Consider the following 25970-nt stretch of genomic DNA (forward strand, 5'->3'; position numbering starts at 1 on the left):
AATATGTATCCATCAAGGCTCAAAGTCAGGGCTAACTTTATGGGTATCAGAGTAGGAGCAAGAACAGTTTTGTGTCTCTTTAGATGAGTGACCTTTGCACAAATGTCCAGACTCCCAGATCATGTACAAAAACAGAAAGTTCAAAACCACTTGCCAGAACCTCAGTGAGCTGGCTGTATAGAACTTGGTTTCCAATATTCCCCAACACCCCTGAGAACCTTTATCGGGGCCAAGGGCAGTCAGTTTAAAGTTAAAATTTTCCACGGGTAAATCTTAGAAACACTACAGAAAATCAGAACAGTTCACAGCGTCATATCTTTATAGTAGGTGAGAAAAAGTAATGAACATGTTCTGTAAAACAAATTTTTCTTGAATTAATATACTTAGAATATCGTATAAGGTAAAAGACAACTTTTCTTCAGGATGACGTAAAAATATCTCCTTCTGTTCTTCCAAACCTCACTATTTTATGTAAAAAACAATATGGATAAAAATAGTGAGTCTCTTTGGGATAAACAGCATGGATTCATAATTTTGTTTTGAAGGGCACAAATAATCAAAGCTAAAGATGTGTTCACAGTCATTTTTCCCTTTTTACGCTCAGCCTTTGGCATCTACAGCCAGAACTGCTTGAACGATTTGTACCATCACCTACGCATGTGAGAATCTGCATTCAAGAACAAATCGTCTTGGCTCTGGGACAAAATGAAACAATCAGTAATTCTTAGAACTTGCTCAGTCTTCTCCACTTTTCTTATCCTGGAAGACACTTAAGGATAATGTTTATCTTTCTTTCGTTATTACCTGGAACTTTATGTCCACCTCTCAGGGTGGAAGCTACATTTGGCAAGATTAAAATTCAGTTGATCTTTAGGTCTTTTGTAGTGTTGGTAAAAAAGTAGCTTCCTGTTTCCTATCTATAAAAGCCAATGTGGCTGCTGAGGCAGATGCATGCGGGTTGTATTTCCTTTCAAAAATAAATATTGGTTTAAATCCTAAGTGAGAAAGGGTTGGGTTAAACGCATGACATTGGATATCTGGGACATATAATGAAACCATTTCCCTGTTCCCTTTTCACTCCCCCTGCCCCCAACTAACCAATCACCTCCTAAACAAAGAGATATATTTGATTCTTTCACAAAGAATCTGGGATATGCCACTGGCCTTTTAGTGGACAATGGACTTGTTTATGGCCAAAAGAGACCACTGAATACACAATAGATAGATTTAAATTTGATTCATCCTATAAAGGCAAGACAGGGTCAACTTGAGAAGGAGTTGTTGATCTTGACATAAAAAGAAGTTACAAGCCTCTAGCCTTGTAACTCAAGGGACTATATAAACTAATCTTTGAACTAACCATAGAATGGATTTTCAGATAAGGGCTATTTTTCATTTTAGAGAAAACACTCTCCAGAAAACATAGAAAAATCCCCTCAGCTGCTATAACTTTCACTGCAGTCTTTAGTATTGGGTTTAGAATTTTTTATTTTTTTAATGTTTATTTACGTTTGAGAGAGAGAGAGACAAAGACAGAGTGTGCATGAGGGAGGGCAGAGATAGAGACAATCAGAAGCAGGCTCCAGGCTCTGAGCTGTCTGCACAGAGCCTGAGGTGGGGCTCGAACCCATAAAGTATGACATCTTGACTTGAGCCGAACTCAGACACTTAACTGTCTGAACCACAGAGGCACCCCAAGGATTTTTTTTAAATCAATTATATATATATATTTTTTTTTTCTTTCTTTCTTTTTTTATTTTTCTCTTTTACTCCCAACACAGTCACTTATTCAGATGTTATCTGGTAGATGTTCAGGAAAAACTGCAAATCCTGAGACAATAATTAATCAGGAAGATTTCTTTTCTTTTTGAAAAGTTCATACCACCACTTCTACCCTTAAATTTCTATTCTCCACCCACACCATCCACTCACTCTCCCAGCCCAGCTCACAGAGACAGATGTACCAAAAAAAAAAAAAAGCTCTTTGATCTTCTTCTCCTCATGCCCAGCCAGCTGACATCACTCTGCTGAGGTACAGAGGAAAGAACTCAGAACTGAGAGGACCATATCCAGGCTCTGCTACTGACTAGCTGAGTGACCGGGCTCAAGTTGCTGTGTTGGAGGGAACAAGTAAAATGATGTCAAAATATCATTCTTATGAATACAAACTATTATATACACATATTATTATTTATTGCTACCAACTCTGTCCTTGGGCAAGAGAGTGTACATCTGTTGGAGAAGGCCATCAAGAGCATGCGACCTGTGAGCTGAGCCTGGGCAATTGGAGGCTTCTCAGCCCCTCCCCTCTGCTTAGAATGTACATTTTGCCCACCGTTCCCACAGTAGGAGCTGTTTCAAGGATGCAATCTCAAGAGAGGAATGTGTTATTGAGACCATCTGGACTGAACATGTGACTTAAAAGCCCATTAAGTCCTCTATATAAACTTTTAAAATTCTGTTAGGCAGGTTCAGAGAGCTACCCATCCAGCAGTGGCCTAAGACAAACCTTGTATGTCAGTTCTCTTGCTTATTAAACTAGCCCTCTACCAATCTGGAATGGCCTGCCTCTTTCTTCAGTCTCTCCTTGGCCTCCATGTATGGGTGCCAGTTTGTGAAGCAACAACCGCTTTAGGAAGCCAGGGCACAAAATCTGCACCTGCAGCATTTGGAGCCATGATCAAGAAAGAATCATAGAAAATTACAACTGAAACTTTAGTTTTAAAACTAAGTCACAGAAGTGTTAAATTACTTCTGTTTCACAGAAGAAGGATAAAAAGTAGAGGAGGAAAAAATTACTTGGCAGAAAAAGAAAGAGGATGTATCAGAAAGAATAGGAGGTAATAGAACATATCCAACAACCCAGGGTTATCAGTACTCCAGAGGCTGAGAACACCCAGGTACCCAAGGCCTAATGCGGAGAAAGGAGATACGAGCTGGAATAGGGTGGAAGCAAGGAGAGGAGACCCCCTGGAATATCCCAATAGGATAAAGAAGATGAGATGGAAGCACTGTAGTCTATGAGATGTGTGTCTAGAGGGAATCACCTTGGGAAAGAGGCAGAGATGACTTTTTTTCATTTAAATCCACATGAGTTAACGTAAAGTGCAGTAATGATTTCAGGAGTAGAATTTAGTGATTCATTACTTACATATAACACCCAGTGCTCATCCCAAATGCCCTCCTTAAGGCCCATCACCCATTTAGCCTATCCCCAAACCCAATATCCCTCCAGTAGCCCTTAGTTTGTTTTCTGTATTTAAGAGTCTCTTATGGTTTGTCTCCTTGTTTCTATCTTATTTTTGTTCCCCTTCCCCTATGTCCATCTGTTATGTTTCTTAAATTCTACATGAGTGAAATGATATATTTGTCTTTCTCTGACTGGCTTATTTCACCTAATATAAGACAGTCTAGTTCCATCCACGTTGTTGCAAATGACTAGATTTCATTCTTTTTGATTGCCAAGTAATATTCCATTATATATAAAAATATATAATGATGTGTGTGTGTATATATATATACATATATGTGTGTGTGTGTGTGTGTGTATATATATATATATATATACACCACATCTTCTTTATCCATTCATCAGTTGATGGACATTTGGGATATTTCCATAATTTGGCTATTGTTGATAGTGCTGCTATAAACATTGGGGTGCATGTGCCCCTTTGAATCAGCATGTTTGTATTTTTTGGATAAATACCTACTAGTACAATTCTAGTAGTAATTCTATTTTTAATTTTCTTGAGGAACCTCCATACCATTTTTCAGAGCGGCTGCATAAGTTTGTGTTCCTACCAGCCAAGGGACATAAATGATTGAATCCATTTAATAATATCAAGAACAAATTTGATACGCATGTCACATATTTACCCTCAGAACCCAGCAGTTAGGCAAAGTTGCTAATATTCCCTCCTCTGTGCAGACTAAAAGAGTCCACTAACCCCCTGAATCAGAAGATTTTGTTACTTAATATCTGAGGGATATTTGCTTTCTTAAGGCAAATTTAGACAAATGACAGAGACTCTAATTCTCAATTGTGTTTATACCTTTTGGGACTTGACAAATTCTTGTTTGCATACTTGTTGCACCATCTTTGGAACCTTGAACAAGCTATGTAACGTCTCTGAGACTCCATTTTCTCCTCTGCAAAATGGGAATAATAATTAGCCTTTGCAGAGTTTATACAAGTGTTTGGCAAGAATACACTACCAAGCAGAATGTCCAGTAAGTAACAGGAATGCCTGGTATGCTTCAGAAAACGCCAGGTCTGTTTTCAAGATGATGAAAGAGATGATCCTAGAGAGAAAGAGATAAAGAATCAAAGTTCAGATTCTTAGGCTATTAAACCGAAATGTGTTTCAGTTCATTATAAGGGAATCACAATGACAAATCTTTAATATTGCTTGTTATCTACAATATAACAGGCACTGTATTAAGCACTCTGAACATCATCTCTTTTAATCCTCACCACAAACTACTGAAGTTGATATCATTATCCCTATTTTCGGTGAGGAAACTGAGACTCAAACAGGCTAAGTAATACTAGGTGACCAGGGGTAAAGTAGGGACCTACATGACCCGCTGGATATAACGTCACAAGTGGTATACGAAACTTTTCCTGTGACAGAATGGCATGTGAAAGTCTTGATTATACTTTTACACAAACGTTCTCGACTACATTCAAAATCCAGTTTCATTTTTTTTCTCTGAGTTTGAGCGGCCTGCCTCTGGCTGTAACACAGGGAACCCTGCAACTGAATTTCAGTTTCTTCCTCTTTCAGCTGAATTTCCCACCCCGGGATGGATGTCAGATCATTATGAGGCAATCCGTGCCAAAGAATTCTGTCAGTTTTCCACTGCCTTGGCTTAAATAAACACTTAATGTAAACGAGGAGCTCGGGACGGCCGGCTCGCTCACTCACACAGATCCGGTGTCGCACAGACACACACCTCACAAAGACACACTTCGCCATGGTTCACTTGGAAAAATCCAAATGAAAAAGGAGTTGATGGATGAATAATAAAGCGAAGGAGAAAAGGGAACTAATTTAGGGATAATGAGTGCAAAACAGCCTCAATAAAGAAGAACAACCGTGTGTCATTAGGTGGCAAGCTTAGCCTTTGGGCAAGATTACACTTCGAAGCCCCGCTCCAATTACCTGTTTTTAAGCATAAGTGAAAGGGAAATGTAAGGGAGGGGGTGGAGTACTTATTCTCCCTAAGCTGTGGTAACATTCAGAGAGATTTAACTGTTGCTCTCACAAAGAGACTCTTTCCAGTTGCAACTGTGAACGCTGAGTCCGCCATGCCCGCGCGAAATCATCCGTTTGACCAGCAGATAGAACCCCATGACTTCCAAGGGTCAGAAAATGAACCGAGGAGCGATGAAAAGCATCTCCCCATATTTGCATCTTGCCTCAACATCTGGGAATCTCAGAAGCCTTTGAATAAAGCAGCAAGCCTCCGTCTGAGATGACCTGCTCGCCGCATGGGTCAGTTCATGAGAATGAGGCTCTTTTGCCACCAGGACTAATGACAGGGCAGGAAAGCCTGCTGATGAGAAAGCCCTGAGCCCCGGACAATGCACACAAAAGCCTGGTTAAGGAGCACTTCCAAAGTCACTCCTTCCTCACCCCACCAGCAACTGCTATGGATAAAGGTAGGGGTGGGTGCAAGGATAAAGATGATCAAGGAAAGGGAAGCATAAGAGGTTTATCTCTGAATGACTCAGACTTCCCCCCTTCCTAGATATCAACTCTATTACAACTGATTGCCTTATCTAATCCCAGCCCAATTTGGGGGTAATTGTTGGCTTTGACAAAGGTAAGCAGGAGATATTCTTTTCACAGTTGCCTGCTTTTCTCAAGTGTCCAGCTTCCTAAAATCTCCTTTAATAAGGATTACTTGCAGGTAAGTCAGCTTCCTTTTTTGATGCCATAACAACAGTGTTCCTTGTAATCTGGCCAAGTACAGGCTATTTAAAAAAAAATAGCTAACAGGTGTGTACTTCCTGCCTGCAGGTGAAATTGGCAGCTGCCCCTCAGATTCCCAAGTATGTGTAAGCACTGCCTCCAGGGAGGGTCAGGACTCATTGCCTTTCCCTCACCCAGTGTCCCGCAGGGAAAGCAAAGTTTGAGAAGGAGAATCTTTCAGATGTCCTTGACGTGCTCATTCTTCCAAAGACCTCATCTTGGGGGTGCATTCGCCGGTCTGAGATAACTGTGTAAAATATAAACAAATGTTCTTGAATTCAAATTTCCAGTCAGCAGCAGGTCTTTCTAAATTACAAAGGAAAAGGTCACAGGATTGCTTTTTCATGGTCATTACTTGGTGATGAGATAGGAATTTCAAACTAGGAATTTAGACTAGTATTTCTCAAACTTAGACATGTATCAGGATCTTCTTGAGAACTTAATAAGAGCACAGAGAAGTAGGTCTTACCATACTGGACCATTGATTCTTCATTAGCTCTCCAGGTGATCACACACACCAAAGTCAATGAGTCTGTGGCTGAGACCAATGTTAAACACTTTAGCTGAACCTATCCACATCTCCTAATGGCTGACTGATCTCTTAGACTCTTGGCTCCATTTTTCTTATTTAGAGCAGAACCTCCCTATGTCAAACCAGCCCACTCTTGGTTTCACAGCCCCATAGACCACTCTAAGAATAAGGGAAACAGGCCAACAGAAAGCCAAGTGGTAAGTGACTTTTGCCGATTGTGTACATGTCACTGATGCCCCCAAGCCTTTACCTCCAGTCATGGTCTCTGTCTCTAGAGAGTAGGCCCCATATAAGCAACCCCGCCTGGACGTGTGACAAACGCTTGAAAAAGAGCATGTTGAAAGCTACATTCTTCATCTCTCCCCTCAAAAGCCTGCACTTCCACCTATTTGCAGTTATAAAATACTAATCTTACATAGTCTTTTAAAATATTTTTTAACATTTACTTATTTTTGAAAGAGAGGCATAAAGAGGTAAGACAGATCTGAAGCAGGCTCCATGCTCTGAGCAGAGCCGATGTAGGGCCAGAACTCACAAACAGTGAGGTCATGACTTGAGCTTAAATCAAGAGTCAGCCACTTAACGAACTGAGCCACCCAGGTGCCCCCTTTCATAGTCTTTTAATCATAGAAAGACCATTTAAGAACTCTTAAGAATAAGTGTAAAAGTCCAGGAGCCTAACAAAAATAGACACATAGACCAATGGAATAGAATAGAGAACCCAGAATTGGACCCACAAATGTATAGCCAATTAATCTTTGACAAAGCAGGAAAGAGTAGCCAATGGAAAAAAGACAACATCTTTAACAGATGGTGCTGGGAGAACTGGACAGCAACATGAAAAAGAATGAAACTAGACCACTTTCTTACACACTTTCTTACACCATACACATACACACAAAAACCTCAAAATGGATGAAGGACCTGATTGTGAGGCAGAAATCATTAAAACCCTAGAGAAGAAAATGGGAAACAACCTCCTTGATCTCAACTGCAGCAATTTCTTACTTGACACATCTCCAAAGGTAAGAGAATCAAGAGCAAAAATGAACTATTGGGACCTCATCAAGATAAAAAGCTTCTACATGGCAAAGGAAACAAACAAACAAAAAAAAACCTAATGGGCAACCAATGGAATAGGAAAAGATAATTGCAAATGACATATCAGATAAAAGGCTAGTATCCAAAATCTATAAGGAACTCACCAAACTCCATACCCAAAAAGCAAATAATCAATCCAGTGAAGAAATGGGCAGAAGACATGAATAAACACTTCTCCAAAGAGGACATCCAGATAGCCAACAGACACATGAAATGATGCTCAGCATCATTCATCCTCAGCGAAATACAAATCAAAACCACACTGAAATACCACCTCATGCTGGTCAGAGTGGCTAAAATGAACAGATTAGGAGAATATACATGCTGGCGAAGATGTGGAGAAACAGGCACTCTTCTACATTGTTGGTGGGAATGTAAACTGGTGCAGCCGCTCTGGAAAACAGTGTGGAGGTTCTTCAAAAAACTAACAATAGACCTCCGTTATGACCCAGCAATAGCACTGCTAGGGATCTACCCAAGGGATACAGGAGTGCTGATGCATAGGAGCACATGTACCCCAATGTTCATAGCAGCACTTTCAGCAATAACCAAATCATGGAAAGAACGTAAATGTCCATCAACTCATGAACGAATCAAGAAGATGTGGTTTATAAATACAATGGAATAATATTACATGGCAATGAGAAAGAATGAAATCTGGCCATTTGTACCAGCGTGGATGGAACTCAAGGGTGTTGTGCTAAGTGAAATAAGTCAGGCAGAGAAGGACTGACATCATATATTTTCACTCATAAGTGGAACAGGAGAAACTTAACAGAGGACCATGGGGGAGGGGAAGGGGAAAAATAGTTGGAAAGAAAGAGGGTGGTAAACCATCAGAGACTCTTGAATACTGAGAACAAACTGAGGGCGGCTGGGGGAGGGGGAGAGAGTAAGGGGAGGGATGGGCATGGAGGAGGGCACTTGTTGGGAAAAGCACTGGGTGTTATATGGAAACCAACTTAATAATAAACTAAAAAAACACACACAGACACAAATATAATTAATTAATTAATTAATTAAAAGACCAGGACCCTACAGAATTGGAAAGAATTTGTGTTGACAACTATTCAGATCTAGGCTATAATTTCAACTTACTCACTGGATAAGAATGTGGACTAACTTCTTAAACTCTCTGGACCTCTTTTTCCTCAGCTCCAAAATGACGACAATCAAATCTATATCACCTAAATTAAGTAATTAAGTGAGATAATTTCTACAAAGTACATAAATAGACATAGGAGGCTTAAACCACCTTAACCTTCTTTCCTAACAGAAATGATTCTGAAGTTAAGACAGGTTGACTAATAACTAGAGTTTTGGTTCTAGCAAGGTAGTTATGATACAGGACATAGAGGTAAAGGAAATACCAAAGTCACATCTCCATACCCTAGAAAAGTAAGAGAAAATTGTGTGTGCAGATTGTTTTATCATTGGAAAAAGGGGATGTTGCTTCTTTTCATTCAAGGTCACACTGAAAGAAAATATAAGAGAAGCTGGAGTCATATTCCTTAACTAGCAATTTTAAGGGCAAAATAGCAATATAAGTACTCTGCTGTATCCTGTTACATGAAATACACTGAGGCAAATGTCATAGGCCATGCTGGGATGCCTGGGTGACGCAGTTGAGTGTCCAACTCTTGACTTCAGCTCAGATCATGATCCCAGGGTTGTAGGATCAAGCCCTACATAGGGCTCCATGCTAACTGTGGAGCCTGCTTAAGATTCTCTCTCTCCCTCTGCTCCTCTCCACCCTCTCTTGCTATATAAAATAAAATTAAAATATGGGGCACCTGGGTGGTTCAGTCAGTTAATCATCTAACTTCAGCTTAGGTCATGATCTTGTGGTTTGTGGGCTCAAACCCCGCATCGGGCTCTGTGCTGACAGCTCGGAGCCTGGAGCTTGCTTCAGATTCTGTGTGTGTGTCTCTTTCTCTGCCCCTCCCTCGCTCATGCTCTGTCTCTCTCTCCCAAAATTAAATAACAAGTATTTTTAAAAATAAATAAATAAAATGGAATTAAAGTAAATAAATACAATATAAACATCCCTTTATTAAAAAACAAAAAAGGACTACTGCTGGTTGATGATTAGCACTTTTTCACTCTAGATATACTATAATACTATATTTAATCACTAATAAAGGGACCTTCATGGGGTGCGTGGGTGGCTCAGTTGATTAAGTGTCCAACACTTGATTTGAGTTCAGGTCATGATCTCAGTTTGTGAGTTCAAGCCCTACAACCCACATCAGGCTGACAGCACTGATAGTGCAGAGCCTGCTTGGGATTTTCTCCCTCTCTCTCTGCGTCTCTCTCTCTCTCTCTCTCTCTCTCTCTCTTTCTCTCTCTCTCTCAAGAACAAATAAATAAACATTTCAAGAAAAAGGGACCTCCATAATTGCTTAAATGTACTGCTTGTTTTTAAAGTTTCAAATACTTTGCTTTATCACCAGTATCTTCCCTCCCAGACTATTAAAAACACATTCAACTTAAATACTCTCAGTGGGAAAAAAACAACACAGGAATATATAGTGCTGCATTTTACAGCTCACAAAATTTAAAGAGCAGGCAGTGGTAAAAACTAATGATAGTCCCCTACAACAGAGAATTGGTACACCATGTTCTCAGTCTTTACAAGAGCAAAATGATAGCTGTGTCTACAAGAAGAACTTGTAGCTTCAGCAGCACATATACTAAAAAAAGAACTGAGATTAACTAAATATGCATGGAGATTTAGACTCTGCATCATGAGACATACACAGATCCAAAAATCCTATTGTAAATGCAGGGGCCAAGTCTGAAGGCACTTTGAAAAGTAGAATCTCCACCATGACCATGGTGGGGGACACTTGTGGGGAGAAGCACTGGCTGTTATATGGAAAACAATTTGACAATAAACTATTAAAAAAAGAAAGTAGAATCTCTTCTTCCTGACACCTAAGTCACTCATTGATAGTTGGTTAGGTACTTAAAAATTACATCAGGTCTTTTAAATATATAAATACCCATAGGTATTATGATGGGTCAGGCTGGCTATTTACTCTCTGAGAGGAAAGAAAAAAAGAGAGAGAGAAAAGAAAGAATTTATCAAATGTCACCGATGTACCATATGCTTTCATTTACTCATCTTGTTGGTCTTCACATCATCCCTGCTGTGAGAATGTTATTAATCCCAGCTTGACAGGTTGAGAAATCGAATCTTGATGAGGACAAGGAACTTGCCTAAGGTGGCGTGGAGAGCTTGTGCAGAGCTGAACTGACACTCAAGTTTTTCTGACCCGCAAAGGCATGCCATTTCTACTACACGACACCAACACGATAGAATCTTTTTAATCACCTGCTTCTCACATTTCACTGTGTTCTACTTTCTTACTTTTATTTACCTACTCTGAACCTTCTCCCCCAAACATTGCTTCTATTCAATTGCTCATTAAGAAGAGCATAACAAGCAATTTACCCTTACATATATACCAACATTTTAATTAATAGTACATTGTGCTATTTTTAAAAATCCCATGTCACAAGATGTTTTCATGCATTCTACTGCATTTTACTTCAGCATAGCAGAAAGGGGAATACGAAGGGAATGCAACCAGCATGCTGTCCACTTTACAAATATGGGTTGGGGGCCTGGATGGCTCAGTCGTTTGAGCAACCAGCTTCAGCTCAGGTCATGATCTCACGGTTCATGGGTTCAAGCCCCACGTCGGGCTCTGAGCTTAGAGTTAGCTCAGAACCTAGAGCCTGCCTTCGGATTCTGTCTCTCCCTCTCTCTGTCCCTCTCCTGCTCACGCTGTCTCTCTCTCTCTCTCAAAAAAAATAAATAAAACAAAAAAATTAAAAAGAAACAAACAAATGTGGGTTTCTATCCTCTTAATAGCCATGCAAGTAGTAGGCAGTATATCTACTTTACAGATGTGGAAGTGAGGCTCAGAGTGAAATGATGGAGTGGCGTCAGTATTCAAATCCTCATTTGTGTCTCTTCAGTACTCTTTTCCTTAAGTTATATAACATTGCCTTAAAGCCATGTTTATCTCAAAAGAGGAACAATAGGAAAAAAACAAACGCCCACAGTATTTGAAAACATTTTTTTAAATGTTTTATTTATTTTTGATACAGAGAGAGACAGAACATAAGAGGGGGAAGGGCAGAGAGAGAAGGAGACACAGAACCGGAAGCAGGCTCCAGGCTCTGAGCTGTCAGCACAGAGCCTGAGGCGGGGCTCAAACCCACGAACCGTGAGATCATGACCTGAACCGAAGTCGGAGGCTTAACCTACTGAGCCACCCAGGTGCCCCGAAAAAGTATTTGAATTTTAAAGCTCACATTAAAAGATGTGTCCTCTCTCAAAACTTCTCTGGTCCTCCCTCTTTACCCTTCCTGTGTAGACTCTTGAGTGCTGTACACATCAACAGCTGTTGGGTCCACAAAATAATAGCACGTTGTTCCTGCCCTTGAAGAGCTTACAGTCTAGGAAGGAGGGAAAAGATTTCAACTGAATTGACTCTAAAATCTCAGAGCATGCAGTCAAATGAATTGAGTGGATTAAACTATGAAATGCAAACTGAATATATAAACTTGAAATAATGAGACTGACTGACTCATCCTGAAATGAGGAGGGATTTTATGAGCTTTAAGCAATGGAAGGACATGCAAAGATAAAAAGCACAATAGCTCTGATCTTTTCTTTTCATAATATAGATCATTTATATTCTTTTGTGAATTCCTTCTCCATAATCTTTGCAATTTGCTTTTCTTTTGGAGTGTTCTTCACCCTGCTGATTTGTAAGAGATCCGTATTTCGAATGCACTCACACTTCATATGCCATATTGCCTGGCAATATTTTTTCCAAGATGGACTTTTGCTTTTGAATTTTGAGAATGGGTTTTTAGTGGATTTTTTTATTGTTTTAAGAAATTTTTTAAGTTTATTTATTAATTTTGAGATACAGTAAGTGCCGGGGAGGGGAGGAGGACAGAGAAAGAGGGAGAGAGAGAATCAGAAGCAGGCTCCATGCACTGTCAGCACTGAACCTTATGTGAGGCTCGATCTCTTGAACTGTGAGATCACGACCTAAGCTGAAATCAAGAGTCCGCAGCTTAACCGACTGAGCTTCTCAGACACCCTGGTTCTTAGTGGATTTTTAATGCTTATGTTATGCTCAATCTTTTACATTATTCCTTCTTCTTTTGCTTTTATTTTATTTAAAAAGATCTTTCTTTTTTAAAATTTTTATGCCTTTATTTTATTTTGAGAAAGAGAGAGAGAGAGAGTGGGGGAGGGGCAGAGAGAGAGGGAGACCCAGAATCTGAAGCAGGCTCTAGGCTCTGAGCTGTCAGCGCAGAGCCCGACACAGGGCTTGAACCCACAAACGGCAAGATCATGACCTGAGCCAAAGTTGGACGCTTAACCGACTGAGCCACCCAGGTGTCCCTAGAAAGATCTTTCTAATCTTGACCTGAAACAATTATTTCCCATATCTTGCAATTATCTTTAGAAAAATTTTTTATATTTAATATTCTAATCAATATGAAAGTTATTTTGGTGTATGCTGGAAGGTAGCAATCTAACTTAAATATTTTAAAGCAATTATTCACAACTATTACATGAAATATAGTGTTGCATTTATTTGACTCACCATCAGTAGCATAAGTTCAATTCTTACATAGTTTCTTAGTTTTTTATTTCTTAACACTGGCAACTTTCTCCTCCTTTCTTTTTTTTTTTTATCTCTTTCTCTTCCTCCCCCTTTTCCCTTCTCTTTCTCTTCCTTTTTCTTTTTAAATGTCTCATACCACTGAAAGTTTTTGAGCTATAGAGTCATACAATTAGTCCCAATCTGAAGAATGATTCATGAAGAACTGGTGACAGGAGACACAGGAAACCCCAGCACCCTGGAATAGCGTGGAGGCAATGAAATAAAAGGAAACCAAATGTGAGAGACTGTGGAAAGAAACCTGCTTGCTGGAGCAATTATCTAGAGGTAGGATATAAGAGGAAAGGGACAGCCAACATGCCCCCACAGAGCTCTAATGCAGGTGGTTGTATTAATAAGAAATAGAGAAACCTGGAAGAAGAAAACAGGAGGGAGGAACAGAGAAAGCATACGCTTTGGTAAGGACTGATGACTGGCCCCACCTTAGAATCCTAAATGAATAAATTCTAACCTAACCTTGTGACTTGGAGATTGGTGCCATATCAACAGGTAAAGTAGCATTTGAGGTGCAAAAAACAAACAAACAAAAACCTTGCTATGTCCATGACCTAACTGAACAACCATTGAATTAATAAGAAAATAAATATTCCACACACTCTAAGAAAATCTGTGTCATTTCACTTCCCTACCAGAAAGGGAAAAGATACAAAGAAACAAAGTGCAGTTTACAGAGCAGGATATTACAGATATTAGTCTTAGTTTTTCCTTTTTTGTATGAAATACCAAACACTACGAAATAAATAAATAAATAAAAATGTAGCATCCTGTTTTGAACACCACTGAGCTTTTGGAAACTAGTTGCTTCTCTTACTTACTGGTTACAGTCTCTCTACAAATTTTTCTCTTGAAAGGTTGTTGGAGCTTTTGACTCTGTATGGAGAAGGGGCATCTGGAGCATTCTTGAGGCTCCCAGACAATTCACATCCACCAGCTTCTACTTCTCAGGTCTCTTACATGCCGCAGAATCCAACACTTCAGTGATGTCTCTCCTTCATTTGCTGCAAAGCAAGAGGAAGGATCAAGTGGGATCAGGGGACAACAGAGAGGGATAAAAGCTGGACTAACTGAAGCTTTGGATGAAACTGTTATCTCCATTTGGTGTACCAGATGTTAACATTCCGTGCTCATTCAAAGAGAGTTCTTTGACTGGTCTGACAAAGGTTTCCAGGAATGTAATTCATTAGTATGAGGGCTTTGTCATGGTTCAGTAACCACTAAACTCTCTTCATTGTGTAATCCTGGGTACATCTATGAAATGGTCCCCGGTGTATTACAGTAACATTGTTTTGCATTGAAAAGGCAATTCTTCATTTACACCAGCCCATGGTTGAAAGTATGAGCTTTTAATTTTTTTTCACTCTCTTCATCACCATCCTTTGACAAATTTCTTTACTCTTATATGACATTCTTTCTTCCTTTCTTCCTTATCTATGACCCTCACTCGTCTTATTATACTTTTTAAATTTCTGTTGGTTTTTCTCTTCTTACTTACTTACTACCTGATTCCTCCTCTGTCTTCCCCCAAGACAGTATGACAAACAATGAAAAAATAATAAAGAAAAACTATAGCCAGTAGGCCTAGACCCTGGTGCCAGCTCTATTCCTAATTAACCATGTGATCTTGATTGAATACTTTCACTTTTCTGGGGCTATTAGTTGAGGTGATGAGACTTGGCCTTTTCTCTCTCTAAACCTCTGTTATTCTGATTCAAACACTATTAAGAGATTATCAAGTCAACAACTGTGCTCTAACTTTTCTTCACTTGCAGTGAATCAACAGATGAATGAGAGCTGCCATGTTTAATGTAATCATTAGCAGCAAGTGTCTATAGAAGTTTAAATTTAAGGTAATGAAAATGAAATAACTTTAAAAAGTCAATTCTTCAGATGTACTAATAGCATTTCAAGTGCTTAAAAGCTACCTGTGGCTAGTGATTACCATATTGGACAGTGCAGATATTATAGAACATTTGTACCATTGTAGAAAGTTCTGGTGGACAGCACTGACTTAAAACAACCTAGTATGTATGAAAGAGCATTGCAGAATACATAGACATAGAAATTATAATCACTGCCTTCAAGAAGGTTGCAATTAAGAGGAAAAAATACAGACTTACCTTGTTTTAAAAAGAAAAATACTATTGATAGCTGCATTAAAGATGTCAAAATGTCATATATGGCCTGGTTTCCCATTAGTCCTTCCTTATTGTCAGTTTCACATCCTTAAAAAGAAGAGCCTATACTAGAACATCTGTACATTCCCTTTGGGTTGTTTTTTAAACATTTATTTCTTTTTGAGAGACAAAGAGTGAGCAGAGGAGGGCATAAAGAAATGGAGACACAGAATTCAAAGCAGGCTCCAGGCTCTGAGCTGTCAACCCAGAGCCTGACACAGGGCTCAAAACCACAAACCGCAAGATCATGACCTGAGCCAAAGTTGGCGGCTTAACCAACTGAACCATCCAGGCACCCCTCTCTTTGGGTTTTAACTGACAAAAATTCTATAATTCTACTAAATGTATAGTTTCTGTGATCACCTTTAGTCTAAGAAGTCCATAAGAAAATGATAGGATTTAAAATGAGCTTTGGAAGATATTTGAGGTTGGAATAAGCAGAGAAATAAAGGGAAGGCATATGTGGAGGATGGTGAATTAAAGACAAAATATACCAAAATACATCAATTCAACCAAGAAGGTCCCTTATACTGATGGTTTTTAAGAAGATGCAGTGACTATAAGTCAGGAATGGAGCTTCCTGCTTAGGTTGGGAACTTTAAATCTAAACTAAAATTCTGTTCAACTCTAAGTATCTTACATTATGATGGTGTGAATTGGAGTTGATGGATATAGTGAGAGTTGAGGGCATATGAAAACAAAGGGGACAGAAATTATTTGTTAGCTTATGGCATCCAAATCAATAAAAAGTTAGCTTGTCTCCTCCTTTCCCAATTGGGGTGGGGTATAGGGAACCAAGGAGAAATGCAATTGGAACACTCAAGAACAAGAAATGTAAGAGAATCATTAACAACATCCCTCTCCCCTGTTGAGGAATATTATGTAAAAATAAAAATACAGTGGGTCGGCCATCTGGAATCCTTGCAACTTCATCACATAAGCTTCAACTTCTTCTTAGACTAGATTGGTTCAGAATCTCCTCTGAACCTCTCTGGCCTCAAGGATGAAAACATGATTAAGTCATTCCAGAGAGCAAAATAATGTACTTTCCCAAGAACAAGGAATGTGTTCCTGCCTAGTTAGAAGGATGTTCTTTCAACATGTCTACCTTCCTGGTGGGAATGAGTTTCAGAAGTCTGTAATCTCATCAAAGGAAGCCAAGTGGCAGAGACTCTCTCCACAGGGGAAGCTAATCAGCAAATCTTCCTTTCTTTTCTTCCAGGCCCTATTCATTGTTTTCCTGGGGACTGGTTTCCAAGCTATTGAAGTTTTCCTTGATCCTTCTCAACCTTCAATCAGATTTGAGGAAGTGATGATTTCCTCCCTTGATTCTTTCTCTATGCTCACCCTTTTGAATTAGAGTTCAGTCAGGTCTTCACACAATACTTGGTCAGCTTAGCATTTGACACTTTGTGGTCTTAGACACTGGCCTAAAATGAGTTTGGATTCATAGGCTCCCAAAATGGTTACCTTCACTAAGCAAGTCTCCCACAGGTCTGGGCAAACAGTTCTGGATATAAGGTAATGTGGTGCCTTCAGGATGTATCAGGAATCTTCAAGACTAAGAACCATGTAGAGTGAATTATACCGCAGTGAAATAATTCAAAGCTGAAACTCTCTAGTCGAAAAGAAAGAGGACACTGAGGCAAAATTTAGCAACTTTATTAGAAAAGCACCTGAATCTGTAGACTTCAATGCTACAAATTCACAGGGAACTCATTTTTTACACAATAAAATGAGGCAATCCTGACTTCTTTTTTCTTACCTTTCCTTTGCCTACTAACCAGAGTGATATAGGAATACTTTTCTTTATAGAAAAATGGGAGAGCAATAGCTTCTTAGCCAAACACAAAAGGATACTTAGCAGGTAAGTCATAGTTTTGCTAACCCACTCCAATGATTGCTAGGCTTTGTCTCCCTATTAACACACACGTTGGAGAACCAGACTCAATGTCATCTTAGGAGTCCTGAGATGTGTTGCTAGAGCATGGGTGAAGGAAAAGAGGAATACTGGAGTGTATACTTTTGAGTTAAAAGGCTCAGCTTTTTTAATATTACTTTGATAAACTAGTACTCACATGATAGCCATTTTGGTAACAACGTCCCGCAAGAGTTGACCACCTTCTCTAGTCTGTGAGGAAGTAGTTGTCTGTGAGAATGGTGGTGCAAGTGCCCATTCTGTTCCCTGCTATCGACAAAAAGTGGAATTGTATTGTTCCTGACATGTACTTTCCTGCTACCTGCTATAATACCAGTTATATTACGACACAGTTAGCCAAGACAGACCAGACATTGTATGGCTTCAAAGGTCTTCTTATTTTGCTTTTCCAACTCCCACTTGGGAGAGGTAGTAGCTGAAATCTGAGAAGGAGAAATGCTTCTAAGTTGGTAGGGAGCCTACAGGGACCGCCTACTTAATTATCATCTTTATAACCAATGCTGAGAAACTGTAACACTATCCCAGCCACACAATAAATGTTAGCAGTAGTCATATAAAAAAGTTTCCTTCTTCTTGTAGATTCCCTTGTGCTACAAAGGCATCCTGTTTTGTATACATTCTCTAAACAATGAGTTTCAGACATATTTAAATACTTTTACTTACAAGCACCAGAAAGCAGCTGCTCGGCATCAAATTATAGATCTTGGAGGGTGCCAGGGAAATAAACACAGAACCACGTAATGATTCTCAAAAACAGTTGAATTTATCTCTTGGCAACTTTTCACAACACCTTAAGCAAACAGTGCACCCATGCGTGAAAGAGTAATAATCAGGCACATGCCCCTAAGTGACAGGATGTAGCTTATTATAAGAAAGGCTGCCTTTTTATTCTCCTCCCCTCCCTACTACCCATCAAACCCCCACTCCTAATGCCATCTGAGAAATCCATCAGTATACAAATTCAAACAAATCTCACTCCCCCTGGAAACTCTGTTTCCACAGCTCAGGATCAAGTTTGTCTCCTGAAGACTCACTTCAAATGCTTAAGGGGCTTGTGAGACAATAACACCACGTCATTTTCTTTCTTATTCAAATGAAAGATGGCATCTTCTAAGAGTCTTTTCTAACTCATCTGGGAGTAGTCCCTACTACCTTTTGGATTTGAAAATGTCTTGAAGCTTGTACATGTCAATAGACATTATGAGCGGGGTCTCTTGTAAAGAATCCGTAGTTAGACTAGCACTCTCTGAGCTCCAGATGGTGGCCTCCCTTCCTAGAGAACATCCAGCTTCGGGCTGGATATGTAGTTCATCAATCCTACACTTTCTGAATTTAATAAGCTACCCCAGTCTGTTCAGTGTCTGATTCTTGGTTTCGGCTCAGGTCATGATTTCACAGTTTCAAGCCCCATGTAAGCTGTCAGTGCAGAGCCTGCTTGGGATTCTCTCTGTCCCTCTCCCTCTGCCCCTCCCCCATTTATGCTGTCTTGGTCTTTCTCAAAAAAAATAAATGAATAAAAATTTAAAAATTTAATATGCTACCTCAAAATATGACTGTAGGGGTTCATGACATGCCACTTCCAAATACGCTGCTTTAATATGCTGATTATTTTGAGATATAGGCACTTTTAAAAAACCACAAATGCAGGGAGGAACGGTTCTTGAATTTCCATATCTGCCTAAAGTAGATACTCCAAAGAAAATCAATGTTGCAGGGTGATGTCAAAAAGACCACCAAACGCCGAGTTGAAGTGAGGCAAGAATTTGTTTATGGCAGGGCCAAACCTGATCTCCCTGGTCTTAAGGAGCAGAGAATGGCCTTGAACAAAGGTTACAGTGAGATTATATAGACATACATAGCATTCCATGGTAGCCAATTACATTGTGACACACAGACACTAGTTTTGGCGAGAATCTATCAATTTAGTTCTTTGTTCTTTTAAGATAATCAATCATAGTTAGACAGTGATTAAGCAAATTTTTCTGTTGGCTGGATCTTAGCAACCATAGAAAAAGGGTGGGGGAATGGCTTGCAACAAATTGTCTATTACATTCCATAAGTAAGTTAACCCATTACATTCTATGAGTAGTTGAACTCATTACATTCTATAAGTTGACCTACAACAATCAGCTGTCATAAAACCCCTCCCCAGGAGTTTCATCAACCAGGAAAGTTAGACTTTACTCACAGGAGAGGAGATTAGAATGACAACACACCCAGAAAAACGTTGCCCTAAACCTCCCATCTCTTCTTCTAAAGGCCCACTCATCTTTCCTAAAAACCATAACTCTCCTCTCAGATGCCTAGAGCACCCCACCTTTTCCCCTATTAAGATGCTATTTAAGCCTGAATTCTACACCACCTCAGAGTTAGGCTTTCTTCCCTGTGTATCTCTCATGTATGCATGAGGTATACATACTAATAAACCTCTGTTTTTCTCTTGTTAACTTGTCTTTTATTATAGGGTTCTCAGCTAAGAACTCAAAAGGATAGAAAGAAAAACTCTTTTTCCTCTGCGATAGTTGACACACAAATTAGTTTAATTTAGGTATGTTTGTTTTAAGATGAGAGCTAGACAATCTGATAGAAATGTCTATCCGGGCATGGAGGAGGCCCAGAAGAGAAATCAATAGGACATCTTTGAAACACATCCTGGATGAAGCTGAAATTTTAAGATGCTACTCAATTTTAACAGGCAACATTTACTGCCAATAAAGAAAGCAAAAACAGAGATGTGGAGAAGGTCTGAAGTTAGGAAAATGTTGGGGAATGTGGGTGGCTCAGTTGGTTAAGCATCTGACTCTTGGTTTTGTCTCAGACCATAATCTCACAATTTGTGGGTGTGAGCCCTACATCGGGATCTGTGCTGACAGTGTAGAGCCTGCTCAGAATTCTCTCTCTCTTCTCTCTTTCTCTTTCTTTCTCTCTCTAAAAATAAATAAACTTTAAAGTTAGAAAAATATCATTTCTTGAGTGCCTATGTCTACCATACAAATATGCCCATTCTAGCTCAGTTGTCAGCAAATGGATGATTCTGCTCCCCAACCCAGGAGACATTTGTCAGTGTGTGGACACATTTTTGTCACAATGAGGCTAGTGATCCTGGGATCTGGGAAGAGGCCAGGCATGTGCTAACCACCCTGCAATGCACAGGATGTCCTCAATAACAAAGATGATCTGGCCCAAAATGTCAACAGTGCTAAGAATGAGAAATCTTGCCTCTAGCTGTAGGGGGAAAAAATAGTGAAAAGAATATTCATCTGGCATTTTGGGGACAACTTGTCACAAGAAAGAAGAACCTTTTGGGGAACATGGTTTCAGGTTAAACAAGCAACATTTTCTACTAAAGAGTTACATTTTCTGTTACAGAACATAACAAGCACCTTCCCTACGAAGTTATAAAGGAATATAAAAAGTGTCAAAAATTTGCATAGAAAGAATTAAAGTTTAGAGGGTTTGGTGGGATGGCAGGTAACAGAGAACAAGAGTGAAAGCAATAAAAAATGTCTTTGAAGTTAAAGATTGAGGTCAATGGTGTTCTGCTTTCTAATTCAACCTCTACTTAGTAAATCTTGCCACAGACAAGACATATTCCCGCTAATGGGTTTGTTAGGGGTAGAACTGTGTCCCCACCACCAAATTCATATGTTAGAATTCTAACCTCTGGTGGCTCAGAATTTGCCCTTGTTTGGGAAATGGGGATTTTACAGAGGTAGTGAGTTAAAATAAGGTTATTAGAATGGGCTCTAATCCAACATGTCTGGTGTCCCCCAAGAACGGGAAATTTACACAGAGATATATATGCAGAGGGACAACAAAGTAAAAAGACACAAAAGGAAGACAACCATATACAAGCCAATAAGAAAGGCCTGGAACAGATCCCTACCTCACAGCCCTTAGAAGGAATAAATCCACGCACGTGAGTGGCTCGGTCAGTTAAGTGTCCGACTTTGGCTCAGGTCATGATCCCACAATTCATGAGTTCGAGCCCCGTGTAGGGTTTTGTGCTGACAGCTCAGAGCCTGGAGCCTGCTTCGGATTCTGTGTCTCCTTCTCTCTCTGCCCCTCCCCTGCTCATGCCCTTTCTCTGTCTTTCTCTCAAATATAAATAAATACTGAAAAAAAAATTTTTTTAAAAAGGAACAAATCCTGACAAAAACCTTGATTTCCGACTTCTAGCCTTCAAAACTGTGAGACAATAAATCGCTCCTGTTTAAGCCATCAGTTGTAGTACTTGGTTACAACAGCTATAGAAAACTAGCAAACCCATATAGATTTGTAGAGCACGGCAGCTTTTGACTCTAATGGTAAACCTCTTTGACAGAACACCTGAAGGTAACAGGTTTCTTTTGCGCTAGACTTGGATAAAGACAAGAAGTCTGAATGTTGAGCAGAGACCTGCAAAGGCACTCTCTGCTGTGGCCACTGTTCTGTGAAGATTGTAAGAAACCGTATGAAATTACTAAGTCACTGTTTTACATGCATCCCCACGGTCAGGAATTTAGCAGTTTGGTAAGGGCCAGAGTCTGAGCATCCAGATTTAAATCCTGACACCACAAGTGAGTTTAAAAGCACTAGTGAACTTCCCCAAGTTTTAACAATTCCCATATCATAGAAATAGTAGCTATGAAGTCCTTGTCTTAGTTCTTGGCACAGAATGCCTACTGTAAAACATAGGTATGATTATTATATTTTTAAAAACCTGTACAGTGTATGGGAGTATGTAGTATGAGCCTAACAAAAGCACATTTGTCCTAATTAATTTAATTCTATTTAAAAAAATTTTTTTTAACATTTCAATTTTGAAAGGCAGAGAGCAAATGAGGGAGGGGCAGAAAGAGAGGGGGAGACAGAATCAAAAGCAGGCTCCGGGCTCTGAGCTGTCAGCACAGAGCCCTACATGGGCCTCGAACCCAAGAATTGTGAGATCATGACCTGAGCTGAAGTCAGATGCTTAACTAACTGAGCTCCCCAGGTGCCCCTAATTAATTTTATTTTTGAAATTTACTGAGTACTTTGGTCAGATCTGTGGTAGCACCTTCACATGTCTCCATTATCTCATTTAGTTACTATAACCCTATGAAATGGAGCCCATGATTATTAGTTATGTTATTAGTTACATTATCCCCAAAAGGCATATGGAAAAAATGAGGCTTAGAAAGGTAAGTCATTTAGCCAAGTTCACTTAGCTAATAAATGGCTGAACCAGGCCAGGAACCCAGACCTATGTGACCTTTTTTCCCCTTTCTTACAATCTATGCTCCTCTTCCTGATCCAGGAAATTGCTTCCTTATCAAGGAAAGAAAAGAGGAGAATAATTCTGCAACTGTACTTGGAATTGTAACAAGTATAAGTTATCAGGAACTACAGTGTTTACCTGAGCAAGTATGTTTGACATAGGCTTGCCAAGCCCTATCTCTGAGATCAAGAAAAGGTGATCTAGTGTTTAAGCTTTGGGAGAAAAAACTTACAATTAGTTTTAGTAAAACATGGGAATTGTCCCTCATGACATTTCCTGAACAATCATACTAGTCACTTGGTGGGTTGAAGTGGGGTGGGGGGTAAGCATTATGAGCCGAGAGAGAAAGGTCTCCTCCCGCCACCCCCTCACCTTCTGGCGCAAGGCACAGCTGGTGTGTTGGCCTGTGTTCCACGCAATATGCTTTTCCTGACCTTAGGCTTGGGTCCATATGGCATTACCTTCCCAAGTAGAAAAGGAAAGCTGTTTTGTTTTATTGAAAATTTGGTTCATATATACATGGTGTTGACAAAGGCATTATAGGAGTAAGAACCATTTGTTAACTTGTAACTTAGCAAGATGCCCCTTTGGAGAAGGGAGAGAGCTTCAAGAAGCCAAGAAAGAGCCTGCTTGCTGTTTGTTCAATACTAATCCCCAAAAATCCACTGCCTGAAACCAGACAAAAGACAAATTACATGGCTGTTGAGGAGTTTATTTTTCCAGATGGCCAACCTGAAGCTATAGTTCACTGACAAATTAAGTCTCCTCATACAGAGAAATCCAGCCCAATCATGAGCTTAATAAAAAGCACAAAGTGTGCTTCTCAAACAAATTATTTGGAAATGTGGAAGGTGTTGGAGAGAGTATATAAAACCAAGCCCTTGTCACATATTGAGTTTCATCTTTTATGTTTGGTCAGTTGGTAAGAAAACAAAGCTGTGAAAACTACTTTCCAATTGTCCCAGTGACTCCTGTTTATATTGGTCCAATTCTTCAAAGATAGCCGCTTGCCCTACTACCATACTAGGGTCAAGCTGTTTCTGTTTCTGGGTTCCCAGTGAGCTGATGTTCCTTCCTTAATATTTCTCTATGGCAAGGAAATATACATACCTATATAGATATGCAGTACTTGGACATAGAAGTAATGTAGGAGAGCTATGTATTTACACATATATGTTTCCCAGATGTATATGTGTGTATGGAATTATGTACAAGATGTGTGTGTATGGTTTGTGTATACACATACACCACACACACACACACACACACACACACACACACACCTTTCTTATAGATAGATAGATAAATTGATAGATAGATAGATAGATAGATAGATAATAGATAGATGATAGATAAATAGATAGGTAGATATAGATAGATAGATTGATAGATAAAGATACATGCTAAGGCTTTGATTGCATGGAAGCAAACAGTAGAGAATAAGCTGGAATAATGAAAGAAAAATCCATCGTTCATCAAGTTTAGTTAATATAATCATTGTTTCCGTCAATTCAATTTTTCAAATCCAAGCTATACTGAGCAGCAGAGAGTAGAGGGATGGCAGAAAATGGTGAGGAATGAAAAGTCCAGTTGTCTTCATGATAATAAGGTTGATAGTGATAGTGCTAGCTTTCATTTAATTAAATAAATGCTTATCGTATATCAGGGAGTGGACCAAGCACTTTGCATATATTTGTGCCATTGAACCTCACTGCAACACCATGATACTGTCATTTCAATTTCATAGATGAAGAAACAGATTTAGAAGGTTGTTATTCTGCTAGTGACTGATGGTGGAATCAGGATTCAAAATCTATCAGTCCTACTCCAGGGATCTTATGCTTAACTGCTATGCTTTCATTTACTTACTCATTCATGTATTCAACAAACATTTACTGAATACCTGCTCTGTGCCACACATTATCTAAATATTCACCATTCAGAAAAAGACACTTCTTATTCACTGAGTTTTCCATCTCCTGGGGGAGACAGTCATAAAAAAAAATAAGTGCAATGTGGTGAAGTATGTTCTAGAAAGTTGTTGTGGAAGGGTGCCAAAGGCTCAGAACAAGGTGACCCCTGCTGACCCTTTGGAAAGGGAGATGGAGAGAGCTCAGAGGCAAAAATTAACACTCAGAATACCTATCTTTCCTCTACCTCAAAACCAAGAGAAATATTATAAATAGTATTTTCTGGAAAAAAAAACCCTTATTTTCTCATTTGGTCTTCCCTAAGATTCCATTTTTAAACACCATAAAATACCCCTATTTAAGAAATCTATCTACAAACTTTGTCTTGTCTTTGTTCCAAATCCACAGACTCTCTTTCCCTTGCAGGCTCTTACCCTCTATGTTTTAATACTTTCCTAAAGGATATTCTGTTCTTCAACTTAGTCCCCGTGCAGCTCCATCTCCATTCTGCTACCAAGATGAATTTGCTAATATGAAAAACTAACCAACCCATGTCCCTGCTAGATATCTTCCAGGGGTTCCGTGTGACCACTACTGGAGTGTACAATTTGGGTTCCCAGCTTTGGCACTCTCCATGTTTTACCTTCAGGCAGTTGATAGAGCCCATTTCTAAACCTTGTAATATATATATAGCCCATATCTAAACCTATACGTACATATCATACATAATGAGTTTATCCTCATCTGCAAATAGGGAAACAGAGCTTCAGAGCCATTGAGTGACTCACTGAAGTTCGTGCCAATAGATGACAAAATGACAGCCAAGATCTAATTTCCTCCTCACTAGACCACGAGCATTTTAAGACCAAAAAAAAAACAAAACAAAACAAAAAAAACCCTGCATTTTTTCATCTACATTTTACTGTTGGCACAATGCCAGACACGGAGTAGATGAATGAATGAATACATAAATGTCCCAATGTTTCCATTTCCACTACATATGAAAATTGGTTTTCAATTCTACTTTCCTTGCATCTTATTCTCAGGCTGCCTGTATTTCACTAATTTCCTCAAATGCATATTACAAACAAAACCAGCTTTTAGTTCCTTCCCTCCCCAGGTTCCAATCCGCTTCGACTCCTCTTACCCACAGGTAGAAAACCAAAGTAGAGATGATCATTCCAGGCCTTTGTCATTTAATGTTTGCAAAGGGTTGTCAAAATCTCTGAGATGTTGACATCATGTGAGGCCAGACTGCCTCAATGCATACCCCAGCTCTATCATTACGTTGTATGACTTTTGTGTATACATGGCTAAACGTGTAGATTCTTAGTTGGAATGTGTGGATGAATTAGGAAAGGGAGATGTGGCAACTCT

The 25970-nt window shown here is 39.4% G+C and overlaps 1 long non-coding RNA gene across 1 annotated transcript in view; it reads right to left on the reverse strand.

The window, feature by feature from the left end:
• Positions 1–1986: 1986 nt before the first annotated feature.
• LOC115277010 overlaps positions 1987–25970 on the reverse strand; it is a 37865-nt gene continuing 13881 nt past the window's right edge. The window contains exons 2-4 of the long non-coding RNA XR_003902163.1: positions 14147–14329; positions 4056–4305; positions 1987–2112 (exon numbers count right to left, since the gene is read on the reverse strand). This is a non-coding gene — a long non-coding RNA (uncharacterized LOC115277010). The remainder of the gene's footprint in view (positions 2113–4055; positions 4306–14146; positions 14330–25970) is intronic.

This window comes from Suricata suricatta, chromosome 13 (genome assembly GCF_006229205.1).
Source record: "Suricata suricatta isolate VVHF042 chromosome 13, meerkat_22Aug2017_6uvM2_HiC, whole genome shotgun sequence".
In the NCBI taxonomy this organism is placed as follows: domain Eukaryota; kingdom Metazoa; phylum Chordata; class Mammalia; order Carnivora; family Herpestidae; genus Suricata; species Suricata suricatta.